The sequence below is a fragment of the Narcine bancroftii genome, chromosome 5, assembly GCF_036971445.1.
Source record: "Narcine bancroftii isolate sNarBan1 chromosome 5, sNarBan1.hap1, whole genome shotgun sequence".
Classification (NCBI taxonomy): domain Eukaryota; kingdom Metazoa; phylum Chordata; class Chondrichthyes; order Torpediniformes; family Narcinidae; genus Narcine; species Narcine bancroftii.
The window spans coordinates 77272851-77287620 of record NC_091473.1 but is presented as its reverse complement, the minus strand read 5'-3'; the positions used below and the strand labels follow the sequence as shown (position 1 = coordinate 77287620).

The 14770-nt window shown below is 39.1% G+C and overlaps 1 long non-coding RNA gene across 7 annotated transcripts in view; it reads left to right on the top strand.

Annotated features, from left to right (window-relative positions):
• Positions 1 to 360: 360 nt before the first annotated feature.
• Positions 361 to 14770, top strand: part of LOC138763559 (uncharacterized) — a 70380-nt gene continuing 55970 nt past the window's right edge. The window contains exons 1-3 of one of the 7 annotated variants that reach the window (XR_011357648.1): positions 361 to 810; positions 2776 to 3017; positions 14116 to 14205. This is a non-coding gene — a long non-coding RNA (uncharacterized lncRNA). Of the gene's footprint in view, positions 811 to 1034; positions 1138 to 1604; positions 1690 to 2775; positions 3018 to 8253; positions 8337 to 14115; positions 14206 to 14770 lie in introns of those variants that run through there. The other 6 variants (XR_011357647.1, XR_011357650.1, XR_011357649.1 and 3 more) reach the window with 6 other exon arrangements.

The following is a 14770-nucleotide window of genomic DNA, read 5'->3' as shown; positions in this document are numbered from 1 at the left end:
ACATTTTTAAAAAGACACGGATTCATTGATTAAAGACCCACATTTTAAAAAAAGACACGGATTCATTGATTAAAGACCCATCTTCAATCAATGGAGCGTAAATACATTTAAGAGCCCGGCTTAGATAATATTTTAAAATCTAGTGATTAGTTAAACCCCAGTGGATCCCATTGGAATTAACTTAGAATGCAATTAAGATTTCTCCCCAGAGTAAGTTATTCGAGTTCAGCGCGAACTGGGTTCTGCCGCCTGCAGACGTCATGTTAACCAGAGCGCGAGTTCGTCATTCACAAACCAGCGGCGGGGATATAAAAAGACAGTCAATGATGGTCTGGGAAAGCTTCTTATTCTTGCTTCTCTGATCTCTCCTTAACGATGGCTTCAACCCTTGTCTAGGCTCATTCTTCTGTCACCCCATACACAGTCCTTCTCCGATGGGGTTTTTTCCTGAGTGGCTTGGACGGGGAGGAACCGTGCGCCTTCAATCTTCCATTGCGGCCAATGGAAGGAAAAATATCCCTGTCGAAGGTTATCAGCTGAGCCAATGGTATTAGCCTGTTTGCTCCACGTGACTATATTTCCCCCGGTCTTTCACATGGGTATTATATAGTTCAATTCGGTGCAGCAGATGAAGTAATACTGGAGCAATGGGATGTCTGCACAGAAGTGTCTGACTGTAAATAGAAGCAAGCTTCTTTGTATCATTATTGGGACTTCCTGGCCCTTTCCCTTCTCATCTAGTACTAAAAGTGAAAGAGGCACTGTACAGCTTGACGAAGATTGATAAGAGTCTATTCTGTCAACTGAACTGTAAGTATTTCTTTTGATGCACTTGCCTTAAGTTTCAGTGCACAGATCCACAAAATAGTTTTAAAACGGCCACAAAAGCTTGTAAATGAACATAGCGGAGAAGCGTTCGAAGTTTGAAGGCAAACCATCTCACATTCTGCAGCTTCATCTTCGATCACATTTTTTGAAGGGGGGGCGGGAGGAGGTGGAATTAAGAGTCGAAACCCTGAGGGTGCTGTGGGCCGACTGCAGCTGAGGCAGCTCGCTGCATTATTCAAGGGAGCTGGAGATGAAGTCTGTGGCTTGTGATAACACATCCGCCGTGTCCAATCAGTTGTACTGCGAGCAGTAAGTAGAACAAACTCAACTGACCCCACGGCGAGGGCTGCAGTCCTGTCCAGTCAACTCCGAGTTCGGCTCTTACGAGTTGGTGAAAGGACAGGGGCACAGCTGCAAAGCTTTGAAATTCAGACAAAGGCCAAGCAGGAGGGGCTTTTTTTTGTTGTGTATGTTTACATTAATTAATCTTTCCTACACATTTCTATATTGAGGGCTGAGCAGTGGCCAGTAAATCCTGAAACCGTCTGGGCTTCTTTATTGGAACAAACTTAAATTCGTCTCCTGTACTTGGGAGACTGTAGAGGGAGGGAAAATAAGAGTACATGCATTCATTAAACAAAGAATATAGGGTTTGTTTAGACGTTTTTATTTCCTTTCTTTGTCTGCCATCATATCATCTACGACGACGACTCTTCTTTCGTCACCCCCTCCCTCCCCTTCGCCACCACCCACTGTGAGCCGAGACACCTGAAGGCTAGACATAATGATCAACAGAGCTCTCGCCTGTCTGGCCCTCAGCCAGCATTTTCCCTACAATCAAGAAGCCTGCACGCAATGCAGGTCGAGTCCATTTCTGCACCGTCCATCGGCTACAGTAGGCTTCCATAAGCTGCAAACAGTAAGGGGGGGGGGGAATTATACCTTCATTTTTATGCTGCCGGCATTAATCGCACGAGTAATATAGCTTCGTAATATAACGACTGCAGTAAACTTTGTACAGAGTTTGACCAGACCAGATGGCCGCGTGCCCTTTTATTATTTAGATGAGACTCTTCCTTTCAATAACATCATTCTTCCTGCTCATAAGGCCTAGCTTAAAGTTCCAGCGAATGGAATCGCTGAGTATTTTCAATACTAATTGCCCCTATGCAGAGGAAGGGTTCGTGTGTGCAGTCACTGGGACCATTGAAAGACGAAGGGGATCAATCTGCTCTTTGTCTCCCTTTGAGATGGGGTGGGGAGATAGCGTATATTTCTTTTGCTGCACTTCCATATCTCATTTCTTTGACAACTCATTTAGTCCATTAGAATGTTGAACTTGGTTTAATCTATTTCCCGTTTGCGTGTAACTACTGCTGATATGGACTTTCAAACTTTGCATTTTTTTTGGAGGGGGGGCGGATTTCTTTCCCTAGTCGTTAAATACAGCGCAGATAAAATTCCAGCTTGTGTCATCGTCCAAGAACGATGAGAATTGTAAAACTATTTTTAAAAAAAGGCTGGAGGTTGACGCTGCTTCCAACATTGGCTTTTTAGAATTACTGAGACCTGACGGACCCGATCTCCAGGCAAAATCTTACACTCGCCCAAGATACCGGCTCTGGTAGCAAGTCGCTGGTCCAGGGCGAAATCTTTTCAACTGATTCACGCCATTGCAGTGGTGAAATGCACATAGACAATGGGGGTTTTCAAAAGCTATGGACCACGAAGATGGCAATAAATCCTCTTCGCACCCAGACTCTTCCTTTTATAACACCACCTTCCCCTCACCTGCATTTGAATGCAAGTCATTTGCCAGCAGTTGGAGTGGAAGGAAGGGGGAGGGCGTGTATGTTGGCGGTGGGGGGAGGCAAGGCGCAACATCATCACGGAACGTGACCAGAGGAAATGTCACCGAAGGTAACCGTGCTTTGCGTCACCTTCCAGGAGCCAGGTGTGCAACTCGATGGGAAGTGGCTGTGGCCTGATGGCTTCCCCGCGGAGGCGCGCGTCCCGGAGAACTCGTGGGAGCCGCGATAGCTCTGGATGTTCCAAGTAGCTGACGTCTGGAAGAAATGAGGGCCACGCCCGTGGCTCCTTCTCGCTGCCGCCGCCAACGCTCCAGCCCTTCAACGGCACTCCCAGATTCCTATCGCGCCGATTTCCATCCGGATAGATGGAATGAAGAGGTAGTCATAACATTGAGTGTCTGTGAAATTTAATCGTCCCATCTCTTTCAAAATTAAAAAAAAGATTATTCCAACGCTAAATCCAAAGGCTGGAGGATAATTAACACTGCTGGTGATCTTGAGTGTTCTTTGGATTACCGCGTCTGCGGAAAAAAAGTGTCGCATGATAAATCTGCAGGGGCTGTCTGGATCTTTCATGCAGCGCGATCGGTGCAGTCAGGGTCAGCTCCTGCCCTCTCCGCGCCCAGGTGCAAGCAGCCCCCCTCCCTCTCCCCCCATTACAGGGTGCAGGAGTCTTTTCACTGTCTTCCATTCGTGCATGCCACCGCATGCTCTCAGCCTGACCGAGCAGTCATTTTACAATCCTCTCGGATGGCCCGACGCACCACAATTGCAATCTTAACCACCGCTTTCAAGCTGCACGAAAATAAGCGAGCAGTCCTCGGTTCTATTGCTGGGGGTGAAACTGCTTTGCTTTCACAGCACGTGAAGACGTAAAAAGATTTTCAACCTTTTTTTTGAAGGGGACCTGGAGAAATCCAGCCAGCCTTCAGAAGGTTCACACTGGGGAACGAGAGATGACACTTGACTCGAGAGTACTTGAGCTGTTCCCATGACGAATGTTGGATTGAACGTGGCTTTGGAAGTGAGCGCTGACCTCTTCCACCAATTTATGTGGGTCGTGCTGGTCTCCAACTCCAGACTGGCCGTCAGATTTGCATTTTTGGGGGGGGGGTCATCGTATTCTGGTTTTGTATGTGTTACGGAAACGGCTGACATTCTATGAGGCCCCTCCTCATCTTGACATGGTTAGGCTCTTTTTCCCATTCTAGACTTTGAGGGTTTGAAACTCGGGTTTTAGATCAAGAGTTGAACAGTTTTTTGATAGGATTTTTTTTTTTGCACTGTTTCCTATTCTTCCCCCTTCCTTCCCCTCGGTACCATTTCTCCAGTTTCCTTATCGCAGTTTTTGTGCTGCGTGATTGCAGGGGATGCATGTTTTTAAAATCGTGGATGTCATGGTGCGTTTCTTCATTACAAATATCCCCCCCACCCACCGTCATCCAGTTTGCCACTGTTCTGAAAGACAAAGCGAAACCTCGTGACAATCAATAATTGAGCAGCAAGCAATTGAATTCTGCGAAGACATGCATTTAAAATCAAAAGCCCAGACATGCTGTGAGCCTCACTGTCTGGTTGGATTGCAGCAGACATGACTGTAGATAACCTGTCTACAGAGGCTGAAAAGCTGCATTGCTCCATCTCAACTTTGCCTTGTTCCATCTAATAAATAAACCGCATCCTCTTCCAGCAAAAACTGGATATCATTACGGCTGATGATTTTGGAAACTAGTGAAATGATCACGTAAAAATAATTGCGAGGTTCTCGTTCCTCATCGGAGTATTTAGAGACACTGTCATTCCCCCATTCCCTGGGCATTTTTTGAGAAATTTATCTTCGTACTTTTAAATGTTTCTTAAACAAGTGGGAAAGTGTTTATAAAAAAAAACTCGATGTCGAGTCTCATCCTTTTTCTCTTTAACTGGTGCAGTCTGAACTATGTTCTTCCACAAAGAGTAGAATAATACTTGTAAACAGTTTAAATAGTATACGTTTAATGCAAATTGAATTGATTAATTATGCAAAAAAAGTTGGATTTTATTTGGCAGTGACTTGTAGCAGAATTTAGTGTTTTTATGCAACCTGAAAGTTCCCTTTTCTGTTTCATGTTGGATGCATTAGGTAATGAATAGTTTGGTTGTGATTGAGGGGCATCCCACACAACTCAGACTATTTTATTTAACTTGTATTAGTTCCACTCTTTGGTCAGTAGTCTTATCACCAGGCTCTCAGACAGGGTATTCAGTTTCTATTTGTGGATCATAATTTGTATTTTAAGGTTTTACATTACAAGAATTTAATATAAATTCAATTTTTTAAGTGCCATTCAGAAGCAATCTTTTGACTTCCAAAGTTCAATAATCACAGAAGTCAGATGCATTTTATTTCAAGGCAGGAAGTGGAAGGCAGTAGAAGTGTGGATTCTTTTGAAACATGAACTCAGTTGAATTTCAGTGGAGCTCTCAAACCTCAACCCTTAATACCTGGGACTGTAATTCCTTAATGTTAGCGCTTTGCACTTTATGAGTATGTTAAATATATTTACAGAACCAAGCGGTAATTCATTGTGACACTTGGGTTTGAGGTTATTTGGAAAGGAAGCATTGCAGTCGGCCTCTGTCCTGCTCATGATGGCATCTGAAAGATTGCAAGACACCAATTGGAAGCAGGAATTCAAAATGTTAATTTACTTTCAGAACATTGGGACAATTGCTTATTTTACCATTTCAGCTGGGATCAAAGATTATGACTTCTTGGAAAAGTTGGCTCCATTACCAGGGGCAGTGAATATATCTACAGAGGAATTTCAAACAATTATAAAAATTGTTGCAGTTTCACATTTTATCAAAGGAATATAATTGTTGAAATATGTTTATTTCGAGGGGAAAAAAAATTGATGCCTGAAATTTGAATAAATGTGAATGAGTTCTCCAGGGGGTAGACTTAAATGGGCCAAAGCTCAATTGATCTTCATGGGAAAAGGCAGTGACTGGAAATGTGAGCAAAAAGGAATGAGGACATGTCCTTTTCACTTTAACCTGATCACATCAAATTTTATATCCAGTGCCTGTACAGAAATATTTACCTCTCTTGTTCCTGATACTATATAAAGGCTCATCTTTCCGCAACCTTTCCTTTTACATAGAGTACTGAAACAGGCCACCCATTAACCTACACCCTGGTACATTTTTGAAGGGTGAGAGGAAACTGAAGACCCCAGAGAAAACCCACGCCAACCTGGGGAGAAAATTCAAACTCCTTACAGACAGAATGGGATTTGAACACTGGTCCAGTCCAGATTGCTGGCGCTGTAAAGGTGTTAACCATATAATCATTTACGGAGCGGAAACAGGCCATATTGGCCTTTCGAGTCCACACCGGTTTGCGCTAACTACTGCACTAACCGTGCCTTCTTCTATTGCACTATTTAATTTGGTGAAGAGAGCAGCGCAAAATACTGATCTGTGTCCTCCTGTGCAGAATAACCTTTAAACCTGTCAAATAATATTAATTTACAATAGATTCTGTTGCAAATTGAATAGTTCAAACCAAAGCTTACAAAGATGTGTTCAAGAATAAAAAGACTCATGAATGGACAGTCATATCTTCCACTGCATACTTCTTAGCTCCAGAATTTTATTGTAGATGCATATGATTACACATGACAAATTGTGATAGTCAAACTGACCTTTGTACAGTTTTGATCAAAAACAGGAAATGGTTGACTGGAAGTGGGAAGATTAAATAAAACTCTGCCATCTGACCATATTTCATGATTAAGAAACCATAATTTCAAACTCTATAATGTTGGAAATGCTTATTGTTTATTTCAACTCGTATCAACAGTTTCTTTTTGTCTTTTTTTACAAAATGAGATGAACCCTTGGTCATGTGAATCTTGCACCTAAGACGAGGCAAACCTATGCACATTGTAAAATGGTGGAAGAAATTTAACTATCAGCAGTTTTCTTTCTGAAGACCATTCTGGATTGTACTCCATTTGTATGGCAGAAAAGCAACTTCATTTGAAAATAAACCTCATCTAAATGAATAGAATTTGTTTCTTGATGATGACATGTTAAGAAAGACATGGTATGAGGATATTCCAAAGTAAATGGACTCCTAAGCATTTTATTGGATTAAAATGGACCGGACAGGATCGTAGCTTTGCTCCTGCCTGCTAATAATTGATTTAAGGTAATCTGTTAACCACCATATTTCATTGCAACAAAACAGTTAATTTATTTTTAACTAAACCTTTTTTATTGGAACTGAAATTAATTTAATTTTTCAACCAAACTGTTTTTCAGATTGACCTTTGTAGATTATGTTTAATATGCCCCTTCATTTTGTCTGAAATTAAATGCAGACAGAGTTTCAGCCAAGCTTTTTCTGGGCCCTTCTTGACAAAAATGCCAACTTGAACTGTTGTAGAGAAACTTAGGTTAATGGATTATTGATGAATGTAGGATTGATCCCTTTGTGAAGCAATCAATGGATAATGTCATTTCTTCCCTATCTCCTTCCTATAATATTCATTATTGCAACTTCTTAGTGGTGTGATTTACAAGGGAAGTTCTTGCTTTTCTCGGTCACTGAGCAATGGCTGACATCATCAATCTTTCAAATATTAAATTTTGTTTTCTCAAGAATAACAGACTATGAGAGGTATAAACAAGAATATGAGGAGGGAGAAAAAGCACCATGATCCCATTACTGCATAGATATTGATTTCTGTCTGTCAAGGCTTACTCTATTTATTGTGCAAGGAAAGGACAGGGTCAGATGGATTTAGCTACAATGCCAAGTGCAAGATCATTACTAATATGTTTGATGAAATTATGCAACAAATATTTGTTCATGTTTTGAAATGGCAATATTTTGTTTGTAAGACCTAAGCAGAATGGGATTTTACCCTTTCCTATATTTTGTGTCTTTTTTGTGTCAGTGTTATTTTCAATTATGCAAATCATTATTTAAGCCAGAGGCAATTGACTGAGTGTTTCACCAGAGCTTTTGTTTGTTTGAAAAGATACTGGATAAATAGAGGTTGGAGAATGTAACTCCACAGTAACCTTGAATATGTTATTTAAAAAAAAAACTCATCTACCTAGGAGCTTGAAGTAAAATCAGTTCTTTACAGTACAAAGCCACCTTTCACTGGTTTGGAACAGTTGCTGAGAGGAAAAATAAAAGGCGGCTGTCGATAATGCTGAAACAGCCTATGCTTTCTCTCCGTAACAGCTTGTGGCTGCAAGGATAAATTTTACACACCAGTGAGAAGAGCAACGTTATGAATTCTGATTTTTCAGCATTTTGCCCTCCTCTTTCAAATACTGTTTGCAGTTGCTTGAAAACATACGTTCTTTCTTAATCCTTAAAGAACAGAAAGTTCTTTGCAGATTTTGGACTAACCACATGTTTCCCATCATACAACATCTGCAAAACTTGACTCCACACTCAATTGAAGCAGAAGAATGCAGGGATCCAAAAGAAGTCTTTCAATCTTAATATTCTGCATGTTAGATCTACACAATTTTTCTTTTTTTGAAAAATCCCCATGTAAGATGAATAAAAATGTTGTTACACTATAATAGATTCTTTCTTTCTCAGCCAGATTTCTCATGAAGCAGAACACCATGGATTTGTAGATGTAAACAAAAAGTTTCATGATGTGACCTTTGACCAGTGAAAATGTGAGAAGCATTTTTGTGATTATATTGCAGTGTTTTATTTTAAATTTGTGGTCGGCCATTTTATTTAGATAAAGTTGATCTGCATTTACTTTCTGTGCCCTGTCATCATGAATCAAATCATTTGAGAATGAGCTAAAAACCAAAATGTACCCAATCCAAGTATTTATCTTATTGCATTCTGTCAATAAAATTGTAACTATTGTAACTAACATTTGCTAATGTTAACTCAGATATGGGGAAGAAAGTTTGCAATGATTTCTAAACCTATCAACCTTCAATTGTTGTTTCCAATGTGTGTGACCCACAGATCTCTCTTGCTCTTCTCTAGATAAAGTGTGCTTCTGCTGTTCACTTGCTACATTTGATACTTTATTCAAAAATGTAAATGCTGGCTTTTCTAACTAGGTCAGGTGGCATCAGGGGCGAGAGAAACTGTTAACATTTCATGTCAAGGCTCATTCATCCTTCAGACCCAAACTATCGACTATGTTTCTCTCTTTCCACAGATACTGCCTGAGCTGCTGCGCAGCAATCTCGGTTTTTGTTTCAGATTTTCAGCTGCTGTAGTTTACTTCTCATTTGGAGTGTAATTGCTCGCAATAGATCAACTGACAAAAATTACTGCTTAATGATTGGGATAAATCAGTAATGTAGCATAGATCTACAAATGTAGTTCATTATCATGTACTTCATACTCATTGTTGGTTTGTAGTTTATTTTAGTTTCCAATTCCAGTAATTTTATTTCCACAAAAAAAAGGAGTGTGCATTGATGTCTCAGAATGTATATGGATTGAACAAGTTAACATCAGTGAAGTTCGCCACTTGCTTCACAAAACTGAAAGGCAGTGTATTTTTTTTCTCTGGGTGATAGCCTGGGTAATGTTGATTTTCAAAGGGGCCAAGGTGACTTTATACACAAGAAACTGAATACTACATGTCACAGCAATGAAATATTAAAAAGGTAAATACTATGCCAGCTTTAATTATTAGTAGTTTAACAAGAAAGTCTGCAGATGCTGTGATTGTAATTCATTTCACAGAAGTGCTGGAGAAACTGAGCAGGTCTTTATGTCAAAAGTTTTGGACCTGGATCCCTTCATCAGGGTATTAATTACTAGTATCCAAAAAATATCTTGCAATTATGTAGGAACTTGATGAGTTCACGTTTGGAGTGTTGTGAACAGTTTTGGTCTCTTTTTCTTAACATGCCTTGTTTAGGGTGGGTGCAGTGAAGATTTACGAGAGTGGTTTCAGGATTGGTTAATGTGGTCATTGAGAAGGGACTGAGTGACTCTGTCTACAGAAGGGTGGCATCTAGTGCAATGCTGTTACAGAGCCAGTGACTGGAGTTTGAATCTGGCCCTGTCTATAAGGAGTTTGCATGTTCTCCCTGTGTCAGCATGGATTTTCTTGGGTGCTCCAGTTTCCTCTCATTGTTCAAAATTTACCAGGGTTGTAGGTGAATTGGATATAATTGGGCAGGACAGGCTCATGGACCGACAGGGTCTGTTACCATGCTGTATGTCTCAAATTTAAAAATTTAAATAAAACCTCCAGAAATTGGAAAAATTGAAGCGATCTCACGGAAATTTTAAATGTTCAGGAAGAAGATAAGAAGAAACTTTTTCTTGCAGAGGGTGGTGAATCTACCCCAGAGGTGCAAGAAGGCTTGGAGTTATTGATTTTATTCAAAGAAGAGCATGGATTTCTAGATGCTAAGAGAAACAAAAGAGATAGTGATTGTTAAGGAAAGTAATATAGAGAAAATGATTGAGCATGATCTTAATGCAATGATAGAATTGGTTGAATACTCCTAATTTCTATGTACTTTTTATATCACATTGGCTAAAGTAATATTTAAGATGATAATCTGAAGATCGTGAACTATTAAAATTATTGGGCAGGAAACGGATGGCAAAGGAGTAAAGGATCAAGATGAAAAGTCATTGGAAAGTTTGAAAAATTCACAGCATGTCAACTATTATTTTAGCCCAGTTGACTAAAAGTATTGGTCATTCATATCAGCCTTTCTCAATGTACAAAGAGGAAAAGTAACGAAATTATCTAGAATATTTCAGATTGTAATTTGTACACCTGGCTTGTGAAAAAATGTTTGGCTTCAAGGTACAGCTTCTGTAAAATAAGCATAAGCTCACATAAAGCAGACACGTAAAATAATAAAATCCTTCCTTCGTCTACTTCCTTGAAACAAGAGAACCAACCAGCCTTTGAGCACTATCGCACACTCTCTGTTGACTTTAGAAGTCATGATGTATATCACCTTAAATCCTTCAAAGTGATCCTGTGCTATCCACATCTATATTGCTTTGTCCAAGTTGCTTCGTGGTCAATGGGGTTGAATACTGTATTAGCCAAAGCACATAATGAAGTATATTATCTCACACTTGTGTAAATTTATTTTGGGGTGTGATCCTTTTCCATTTGTAGGTTTGCATCATTAATTTATTTTGTGTCTGTGTGGCACATTAAAAGGTTTTCTACTTTTTGTTTAGTCTGATTGACTAATTAGAGTGCTGTCTACATTTGATCATGACTGTTAGTCATGCCTTGTACAAATGATTTGAAGTGGTTAAAGGGCATGTTGCATTTCTGATTGTTGTTATAATTAATAACCCTTTAAAGAATACTATATGGTGGAAAATTTGCCTAGTACGATGTATATGAGCATGTACTGTTGTTTCCTAATTCAGCATAATCCAGAATCCGGCCATTTTAAGTTCAAACACTGCAAAGTTAGTTACTCATAGACTAATTCTACCAAATAAGGTGTCAATTCATATGTAAGGTGCCATATCTAACTGCTATAATTTTTATTGACTTCCTATTTAAGATGTTAAGTACTGTAAATGTAGATTGTGGGCCATTGTAGTTGGTGATGATTAATCACTGGTTAAATCTCTGATGGCAAATCCTTCCACAATGTGCATCTATTATTTGACAATGTCATCATGTGCACACTGATAAAGGCAGCTTAACAAATAGCATTTATTTATGAAGAGTATCTTTAGTAGTCTAACAATGTTCAAGGCTAAGATAATTGCCCTTGTACTATTTTGGTTTAGTATAAAGAACAATCTATATATCTAACTGAAGGAAGAAAACTTTTTTTTTCCTCAACATGTTTAATGCAGCTGAGGAAAAAAAATTTTCAATAGATCCTTTCCTCAAAAAAAATGCATACTAATTTTAGTTTACTATATAAACCTTAAAGAACTAATTTGATAAAGAAATATCTATTTTATTTTATATTTATTAAGTGAATTTTATCTTTAGTTAACTTTATTCCATGCATAATTTGCTTAAAATCCATTTGAAATATTGACAACTATTTGGTGCAGAAGTTAGCTTGTGGATTATGGTCCATCCATCACCAGGTACCAGTTCTGTCCAAGAGTGCCATGTGGACAAATTGCATTTTTAAATTGTAGAGTTGCATCAGATGATCTATCATGTTCAGCATTCAAGCATATATGAGCCTAAAATGAAGCTAGATATGGTAGAAGTCTATGCTGAAGCATGAAGACAAATGTTCACCAGTTGAGTTTGCGCCATATGTCTGTTCTGAAAGTTCTTTGTCATATTAGTTGGACAGGCAGTGCGATTGAACTGTTGCCATTTGATTGAAGTGAATACCTTCTCCTGGCTGTGTGCAACTTTTGCTCCTCTGTTTACACTATCAGCTATACCATTGGGCAAAGGGAAATGGCCTGGAGACAGGGCAAGACAAAGCAGTTCAAGTACTCCAGGTTGTCCCCCACCCCTCCAAACACTGAATCGAATACTCAGTTGGTTTAATTACAAGTGGATGACACGTTTTTTTAAGGTTTTGAGCAGCTTAATGAATTAGAAACACTCGGGCATCAAATGCCATCATAAATAGCAGAATGTAGCAAACATATTGCCAAGATATCCTATTTGGCAGCCTTACTGTTCCATTTTGGTGCATGTGAAAGGTCACGTGAAATGATAACTCCCATCTTTCTGCTGAAAGAATGGAAATTTTATTTAAAAATAAAATCCTGGATTTGAAGAATTCCATTTGTGAGTATAAAATGAACAAAGGAATTGTTTTCAATATTGAGCTTTCAGAATTGTTCTATTTAAGGACTCTTTAAAGTTGATCGCCTGCGGGTTCTTTAAAAGTGGATGCTAAGTTTCTTCTGTAGTGATCAAAGTGATTATATACCTGTTGTTTTCTGAAGACTACTTAGCATACCATATTAATTTTTAAAATTTGTATCACAGTGATACATTCTCTTGATCAGATCGCTTTCTTATTTCACAATGATGTTTACCATCACCTTGAAGTGAACCACAAAGATCTTCTGAGATGGGAGACTAAGCAAAAAATAGTTCCTGGAATTGAATTATCTCAGTAGTCTCATGTTCTGGAAGGAACTGATTTTGGCTCTGTAAGATCATGTTGCAAATACAGTACCCAAAGAATGTTTGATATAGTCATGAATGAACTTAAATGCTCCAGTCGTTAGCTTGGATTCCACTAAGCTTTTAGCAGCCTGCCAAGTTAGATTTGGAAACAGCCATGCAGTTATTTTTTTGAAAATGTATTTTTATTACCAATGGTCAATTTGTCAGAAGGCAGCAATTGAGCCTGTCATTGCACAGTAGTAGACAAGAATTTTTGGGGAGCATCTTGGTTATTCCAAATATCAGAAGTCATTTCCATAGGTTATTGTTTATTGGAGTAATTCATTTTCTAACCTGTTGTCTCCATTTTCAGTGGCAAGGCATAGAAACGACACTTTCACTTTTCTAATTGGTTGTGTTGTTTAGCAGTTCCTTGTAACCTCCAAACTGAAGCACTTGAGAGGAGATTCCTTGGAAGGCTTCAGACATCTTTTTTTACCCTTATAATTCTGGTATGTTAAGTAGAGGAGGAGGGATTGAAGTAAAGAACGTCTGTAACTTAAAAGCTTTAGCAACAAAGACTGTGGATCAAATGAAGCCAGCAGGTTGTGGTGTTTGTAACTTGGTAAGCAGCAGTGAAAAGCCAAACTAGTGCTGGGATTTGTTCTTACTTTTGTAATATTGCATTTATTCTTGTCGCTTAAGTATGGAGGTCCTTCTGTTCTTTTCCCAGGTTTTCAGGTGTTTTCAGTGCAGGCTCTTTTAATTAAATTGCACAGAAGATACAATATCTTGATGAGTAATCTCATTATTACTCCTATCTAAACAGATCAAGGGTTGCTGGATTCAGGGGTGACATCATCAATTCCCCTTCTCTCGCCCCCCTCTAAATAGCGCTGAGTTGACAGAAATGTTCAGGGTTGAAAGAGCCTGACAAATGACTGCGAGCCCCTCCTCCACCCTCTCTGCAATAGTGAATTCCTGTCAAGACATGCCTGAGAGCTAACACCGAGACAAAAGCAAATAGACAGAATTTTTCCAAGAATATGAGTGTACTGTTACCAACAAAATCCCACAGGAAGGAGGAAAACTAGATGTATTTTTTTTAAACTCCATTGGCTGTTGAGAATTAAATTGAAACCACTTAGCTGTTTTGTTCAAACTGGGTCAGTTTCTCTGAGTCTTTGCACCCATCAAGGAGTAACTATCGTGCGTCACCCTTGGAATATTACTTATGTAATGTTTATAATGCAGAGTTGCAACTTGAGACTTGGCTCAAAGCTTTCTGGATACAAAATTTGTATTTGTAACATTTGAGATAACTTTTTAATCTTCAAATATTAAAGAAATGTGTTCTGACACTGTAATTCTGCTTGTTTGTCCTCCAGGCTACTCCGATCTCTGTGTCTTTGGATCAGAGGTTAAATCTAGCAAAAGAGCAACGTGACTGAAGCAATGTCTGGCCATTCCACACAAAGGTAGGGGAGATGCTTTGCTGCACATACTGACCCTGGAGGCATGGAGACAGATTAATGCATTAAGTTGGAAAAGTCGAAATTGACTCAAGTCACACTATTATTATGAGCCAAATTGAAAGCCGTGTGCCATTGGAAGTTAGAATTTATTTTTTCCCTCCTATTTACTGCACAGCTGCTGTAATTGCTGTCCTTTCAACCTGTCTGCCGTGAAGCAGGTGCTGAGAAACACAGGTGTCTCAAAGAGGAGGTGAAGGTATCCCACTGCCATGACTCCTTTTCTTCCTATGTTTCACACATAATGTCTGGCTCAATGTTTTGATCTTTTTTTTTCAAAAATGCTTGTTTGAAGATGCTTTTTAAGGTTTTGTAAACAGACAAGCTATATATAAACAATATAGTCAAGTGATAAGCCCTCATGCATTCTGTTATTTTGCTTTTCACCCACTCCCTCGAAAGGTGGTCATTGTCTCCAGCATTTTTAGATTTGCTTTCAGGTCTGCAATTTTTTGACGAGGTCGCCATGAATAAGCCTTTAAGGTGGTCAGACAGATATTAACTAGAAGAT